This window comes from Camelus bactrianus, chromosome 11 (assembly GCF_048773025.1).
Source record: "Camelus bactrianus isolate YW-2024 breed Bactrian camel chromosome 11, ASM4877302v1, whole genome shotgun sequence".
Lineage (NCBI taxonomy): Eukaryota > Metazoa > Chordata > Mammalia > Artiodactyla > Camelidae > Camelus > Camelus bactrianus.
In genome coordinates this window covers 51,789,035-51,796,566 of record NC_133549.1, presented here as the reverse complement: position 1 = coordinate 51,796,566, position 7,532 = coordinate 51,789,035, and the positions used below count along the sequence as shown (strand labels likewise).

Here is a 7,532-nt window from a genome sequence, read left to right as displayed (position 1 = left end):
TTATGTAAATCAAGGCTTCCTTGTGTTTGAGAACTGAAAACTGGGGGCAGAACTAGCATTCCGACAGTACATTTAATCTCCTCTGCTGTCTATTCCCAGACGTGCACAATTGACTTAAGATTCCTCTCTGTCCACATTATGGAACAATTGTCTATAAAAAAGGACAGAACGAACAAGTACTTCTGTTAATAGTTGGTTCCTAGGAAATTATATTCCTCTTACTAGAAGTGAAGTCAAGTGAACATCCTCTAATTTTACTGTGGGGGACAGTGGTTTATAAACCCTTATAATTTACTCAAAATTAGGAGGGTTTTAGTTCTTTTTTTTTTAAAGTGAGATTTATAACTCTTAGAAATTTCCTCTATAGACGGGAGCTCTTATCAGAGAATTTAGAATGTAGAATTTCTTTTTTTTTTTTAGTTTTAGAATTTCACATGGGTTTTTTTTTTTTTATTGAAGTATAGTGAGTTACAGTGTGTCAATTTCTGGTGTACAGCGTGTCCCAGTCATGCATAGGTATACATATAATCATTTTCATTTTTTTCATTAAAAGTTATTATAAGATATTGAATATAGTCCCCTGAGTTATACAGAAGAAATTTTGTTTTTTTATCTATTTTTATATATAGTGGTTAAGATTTGCAAATCTCAAACTTGTTTATCACTTGCCACCCTCTTTCCCCCAGTTACCATAAGACTGCTTACTATGTCTGCAAGTCTGTTTCTGTTTTGTAGATGAGTTCATTGGTGTTCTCTTTCTTATTTCTTTTCTTTTTTTGATTCCACACATAAGTGATATCACATGGTATTTTTCTTTCTCTTTCTAGGTTAACATTTCCCTATTCTTCAAAAAGCAGAGTTACCACTGAGATTTCAAGCAATGAACAATATCCCCGGCTCTCATCTAACCTCTGTCCACAGCTGATTATTCTGTTTTCATAGTTTTCAATGGTTCCCTCTTAAAATCTGAATGAGCAGCTTGTATAAAAAGAAGCCTGCTTTCCCCAACCTGATCTGACCCTATTTGTTTGGTTATATAAATGCTTTGTGTGTTTTATTTTTCAAAGCCAGCATCTATCTACATACTTGACCTAAAACTCCACACTCTACTCCATGAAATAGAGTGATATAAGAAGTGTGGAAAAAAGGAAAAAGAAAAACATTCTCCTAAATTACCTTAGACTTAAAATCATTTTGGAATAGCAGAAAACAAGGGAGCTAACATAAAGAAAAGCTTAGTTACCCACATGGCAGGGAGTCCTACTTTTTAAATATGTCACTTAAAAGAGCATCAAAAGAATATTCACATCAATGACTTTTAATGCAAAATTCATTTTAATATTGTAAACAAATGACAAGAGTAATTTTGTAGATTCTGCTTGGGTTGTAGTGACCCAATTATCTGGTCAAAGGGCTACATGGATGCAAGAGACAGGGTGAGTTAAAGTTTAACTCCCAGGAATTGTAAACCAAACCTAAAGCCACTGAACCTTTGGAGTTTGATATGATGATTAGAGCATAACCCGAGTGACACGCTGAATTCGCCATAATCAAGGAAACCTTTTCCGGGTGGGGATCTCTGAAATCACTCAGGTATGGTCCATGTGTTTTGCTTTTTCTATTTCAACTCTGTGGAACAGTGCAGTGTGGATCAGTGGGAATGCAATGAAAAAAGCTGTTACCCTCTTCTACCATAGAGCTGAATTCAGGGATTTTTCTAGTTTGTTTTCATACTAACGAAGCAACCCGAAAACAAAAGAAAACGTTAGAATGATCATATAAACTCAAAATGCGATAGCAGCCATTGTTTGCTGTTTGATTTAATCAATTTCTGGGGCTTAAATATGTAGATTTACCATTTGGCGTTCAAGGGCTAATACTTCTGAGAGTGTATTTAGCAACAGCCAGACAGCAGGGAGAGTTGTGGTTGCCTGCCTGCCTGCCTGCCTGCCTGCCTGCTCCTAGGATCCGGGAAACATAAAAGTGTAATTAGCAAAAGTATTAACATCACTGGCAGACTCTGAATTCTCTGAATGGGTCATCATTTCTTCTATACTTTAGACTTCATCTATTCAATCATCTCCTTCCCTCTCCTCCTTTATCCTGCACCACCACCAAAACCCAAAAACAAAACAAGAAACAAAAACCACCTTGCTGAATTCTTGCTGTTTCTTCTGCCATTACTATACTAACCAAAGGAATGCCATAATCTATTTACTTGTCATTCTAGGGAAAAAAAACCCAAAACAGAAACAGTCATGGAAAATGATTGGCTTTGAGTTTACTAAATCTCAACCCTGAGATGGCTGGCTAATTATTAGATATTTTCCTTTCAGGATGGTCTGGGCAACTGTGCTGCAGTGGGTATACTCCACACCATCATTTTGTTCACTCTAAAAAGAAAATACACAATCAGAAAATGATGGTATTTCATCTAAAATAAGAAATCAATCAGGGCAATTACCAGGAATATCCCATTCTTTCCAGAATCCTCTTAAATTCTCTGATAGAAATACTTCTCTTCTACAATTACCAAAGTAAGTTCCAAGGAGAATGAGTTCCAGGTCAAAGAAGCTTCTTTATTATAGGATGTTTCAGATGTGTTTTGTGTGTCTCCAAAAAGGTGATGAATGCAGCATTATTTGTGTATTCTGCAGGATTAGTGTTTTGCAAAACGTGCATGGGCAAACCTAACTCTAGTTGTAATTTAGGACCATCAAAGATGTGCCGGCCTGTTCTGAAACATTCTTTATAATATGTGCTGAGATGCACACAATAGGTCTGAAAATAGAAGTGAAATCACTTACTTGTCAAAGTGCTGAGGCCTTCCCCTGCTAAATACAGGTAATAAACAAATGACTTACAGGTTCATTTTTGAAGGGCCATATTATGGGGAACAATATCGAAACTTCCCATGTGATACACTTCTCATATTTTACTGTTTCAATTTATTATTTATCAAGTGTAAGGGAAGGGGAAAGATAACTGTCAGGAAAAGAAATTAGTTGTTATGGGCAAACATAAAATGACATAATGGATATGAAAAAAGTGAATATTTAGTTATCATTTCCAACTGGGCTAAAACCAAGTTGGTTTGGTCATTTCAAATACAAGATTTCCTACACTGTATTCAGTGGACTTTAATATATGTGGCTCAATAAAGTGACTCCAGTGTCAAGGAAGTTGAGGAAATGGTGATTAGACAAGTTAAAGCAGCTCTTGTTACTACATGAGCATTTTCATTAATAGTAACAGTAACAGACACTTATTAAGCATACTGCCAAATGTACTCTCCATGCATTTATCTCATGTTATTCTTAGACCAGCCATGTAAGGTAGGTACTATTACAACATTTTACAAAACAAGAAAATAGAAACACAAATGAGTTGCCCAACAGGCTGAACATTACCCAGTTAGGAAGGGGCAGGACCAGCTTTCCCAGGCAGGTGGTCTGACTCCAGAGCCTAAGCATATAACCCTCAGACTGTTCTCACGCTGGAGATTTACTCCATGTGAAAATGTGTTCATTCACCGTAAATATGCAGAAGAGTAGGCAATGTTTTCTTTCCTTCATTTATAACATAACATCTTTTGGTAACATCTATTAATGTCTCTCAGAAATGGGCGTCCTCAGAACACAGATTAAGATCCAACAAATCACTTTTAGAGTCCAAGTCCAGCATTCATAACAACCAGAATTGATGGAAATCATCACTATTGAAATCATCACAACCGGAAACCTCTATGGGACCTCATAGTCTATCTTCCATCAAACAGGACCATGCCTAACTTACTAGAGACTTTCTAAATTAATCATAGACAGAACTCTGGACTTTTCTCCTGACAGAGCTGGGCTGGAATGTTTGTTCCAAAACTCCCTCAGTTTGTGACCTTGGGCATGATACTCAACTTCCCTGAATCTCAGATTCTTCAAATGTAAAACGGGGGTAAAATCTGTCCTGCAGAATTTAGTAAAGATGAAATGAGATAATAAAGCAAAGGAGTTAAGCACAGTCCCGGGCACACATAAGGAATTCAGCAAAATTCCCTTCCCTTTCCACTTCTCTATTTGTAAAATCCTCCAGGAAAGCTTCCTAAAACTTTCCAAACTTACCCATTAGCTCGTCTCTGTCAAAACAACGCTAGTATCACTTAAATCAAAAACTGTACATAAACAACGAAGGTTTGATTAGTCACAAATAGAAACTCTATCCCATTTATTCAGAAAATAAGAGAACTTATAATTTTCTTTAACTCTACAAAAAAGCAGAGTAGATTATTTTTATGTTAGAGAATGTTGCTCAAGAAAGCTTAGTTAAAAACCCCAGGCCCTTTTCACTGAAACCCACAGGATGGCCGCCACAGTGTGTTGTTCATTTCATCACACGGCCAGTTGTTGTTAAAAGTCTGTTTCAATAACTATCTTTTAAAATATTGTCACCCCTCAGGAAGCTGGGTAGGACGTCGGGTACTATTGCACAATGGTTGTCGTTACCTTATGTGTCTCCAAATGACTCAATAAGTTCAAACAAAACAGTATTGATCCACGGAGGATAAACACCATTTTATCTTACTCATGGAAACAGTAACTAGGCTCCTCTAAAGTGCAGTTCTAACCCCAAACTCCCCCCAGGGAAAGCATCTGGAAATGGAGCAGCACTTCTGCGGCGACATTCTGTATTAGCAATCTAAACCCCATCTGCTCCTCGGCCTGGTAATGTAAGATCCAGGCGGTAAGAGACAAATATTTACTGCTGATTGGCTCAGAAAAGCTAGTTTATCATTTTATTTCATCAAACCTAGTCCAACTAGGTTATCAGCTTTAAAAACTATTCAGAATTTTTAATTTAATAAGTAAAAAGTTTATGATGGATATTTTTGATTAAGCCAAACCAAAAATTAAAAGATTTCCCTTTGTAAAATTGGGTGTCTTAACTAAAATATAGTGGTATCCTTAGCTCTCTAATTGGATTTTCTTGTAAAGATACATAAACTAAGTTTGTACTTTCCTTATTCAGATATGTATGTGGAATTTTATATACGTAGTTATTAATGATCACATGGAAAACATTTTGCAGATTTGCTTATTCCAACAGGGCTCAGTCCCTGCTAATATTAAAAGCGAAATAATAATTAATAATAATAATTGTTATTATTATTATTATTACTAAGGTAACTCCCTCTAGTTTGCAAGGTTATGTTATGTACCATTCTTCCCCAGTCAATAATATGACTAAAGAGAATTAGCACATGACAGTTTGGCCAGAGAGAATGAGTAAGTGAGCAAATTGGTTTGCAATTCTGTAAAATGACCTAATTTGGAGCTTTAAATTGAGACCCAGATGCACCCAAATAGCAGCTCCATCAGCCTCCATAGAGTTATTCATTTTGGATCAAAAAGAGTATGTTTCCAGAAGTTCCTTTTTAAAATACAAATTAGTTGGGATACAATGAGGTTGGAATGTTCAGGAACACAAGGGAGCCTAAAATCCCCTCGCATATTAACTAACTTCAGTGACATAGTGATGTCTTCTCTTTCCCTAGTAGTTAAAAAATGACCACTGTTTTGGGATGCCCAATTGACTTAAGACCACTAGATTTACACAGTAGAATTAACTATGATGATACCTTATGTCTATAGAATATTCTCGTTTACCAAGCGTTTTACACAGAAGAATTTAGATTTTTTTTTAAAGCTAAATTTCTTCTTAGTCAATTGAGTATGCCTAGGGTAATACTTCAGGTATTCTTCAAGGTAACTGTCATTATTTATCATTCCAATTGTTCAAAGCTAGTTAATTGAAAGATGCTCCCACCTAGAGTTTATAAGCCTAGCTCTTTTGTGTAGCAATAGTGCAGACTGCAGAGGGAGCCTTCAAAGACTGTGCGGGACATTACCTGATCTGTTGATGAATTAATTAAGAGGTTTGATGAAAGTGTGAAGAGAGGACCTAAGGATCCACACGGAAAGTGAGACGAAAACTAGCCCCATGCAGGTCCCAGAGGAAAACAACCCTAAAAAGATTTAAACCAGTGCAGATGCTGTAACTAACACAGTGAAAGAAGAGGAGATACAGCGTGTCCTAAAGGACTGGCAGTGCACGGGCAGGGTATGATGTGTAAGTGCTACTGATTTTCATTTCTATCAGTTCATCTTTAGTATCCTTCCATCCAGTTCTTCTGTTAGGTTTGTAAACACAACCAGTGCTCAGCTGGGGCCTTCTGCTTGAAGTAAATTGGCTTATTACCCTAAAACCTCTGATAACTTGCAGTGAAAGTCAGAAATAAAAACGTCTGATATTATGGAGGGGAAAACTGTGTTGGCATGTACGAATGCCTGCCTCAGGAACCCTCTCTTTCCAATCCTCTTTCCTGAAGACTCCTAACAGTGCCTCACAGTTCAGGCATTCACTGGCAACTGACGGACACTGTACGCTGACGATAACAATGAAATGAACAATAGCTCTTACAGCCTTATATAGCTCCTGCCATATGCCAGGCACATAGATTAACTCATTTAATCCTACGGAAAAGGCACTAGTGCAGTATCAGTTTTCCAGTAAAGAGGTGATGTCTCAGGGACGTGGGAAAACTCGTCCAAGATCACACAGCTAATAAGCAGCAGAAACAGGAGTGACCTCCAGCAGACAGGAACACAGCACCCTGCAAACAGCATAAACGGAAGACTGAGAAGCATTGAGCCTTGGCATTAGAAGGAAACTTTGAGGTCCTTTATTTGACAGAGAAGAGCTCAATGAGGTTCCCAAGGATAAAAGACACTTTGTTAGGGCAAGAACCCACAGGGAGTCTCAGCCAGGCCCTTCGCGCTCTACCACCTCCCACTGTGCAGCATCTCTAATTCAGCCTGATTCTCTACACAAGCTCTGGGGGGGGCAGGTTAATAGGACCTCGAAGGCGAAGAGGAATATCCCCTCATGCGGAGTCCCATTCACAGACTCAGACAGCCAGAGGCTCAGCTCAAGGAGACTCATCTTGTAACTGAGAGCCTGCCAGGCCAGATTACAGAGGATATACATGCAGACACAGGTGCCAGGGACTCGGGGGAAGCATTTCTGAAAACACCAAGTAATCGTCCTGAGTGACTCAGCTGCCTTACCCCCAAATTCTGTCAGTATCTGAAAAGGACACAGCCCCTCCCACCTGGAGGACACACCCTTCTCCCCTGGGAAAGAATAACTGGGTTGCTGGGTCTATGAATGCTGAGGGAATCCCATATTTAAACTGACCTAATTTGGAGCTTTAAATTGAGACCCAGATGCACCCAAATAGCATCTCCATCAGCCTCCATAGAGTTACTCATTTTGGATCAAAAAGAGTATGTTTCCAGAAGTCCCTTTTTAAAATACAAATTAGTTGGGATACAACAAGGTTGTAATGTTCAGGAACACAAGGGAGCCTAAAATCCCCTCGCATATTAACTAGCCTGGTAAAGCCTTGTGAAATGGTACTTAGGGCCAGCTAAGTTTTGATGGTGGGGAAGAGAAGCTGCAGAGGAGAGATGGCCTGGGGT

The 7,532-nt window shown here is 38.4% G+C and overlaps 1 protein-coding gene across 8 annotated transcripts in view; it reads left to right on the top strand.

Annotated features, from left to right (window-relative positions):
- Positions 1-1,452: 1,452 nt before the first annotated feature.
- A1CF (APOBEC1 complementation factor) overlaps positions 1,453-7,532 on the top strand; it is an 81,056-nt gene continuing 74,976 nt past the window's right edge. For 6 of the 8 annotated variants that reach the window (XM_074374021.1, XM_074374019.1, XM_074374020.1 and 3 more), the window contains exon 1: positions 1,453-1,593. The gene's annotated coding sequence lies outside the window, so the exon portion shown is untranslated. The remainder of the gene's footprint in view (positions 1,594-7,532) is intronic. The other 2 variants (XM_074374024.1, XM_074374018.1) reach the window with 2 other exon arrangements.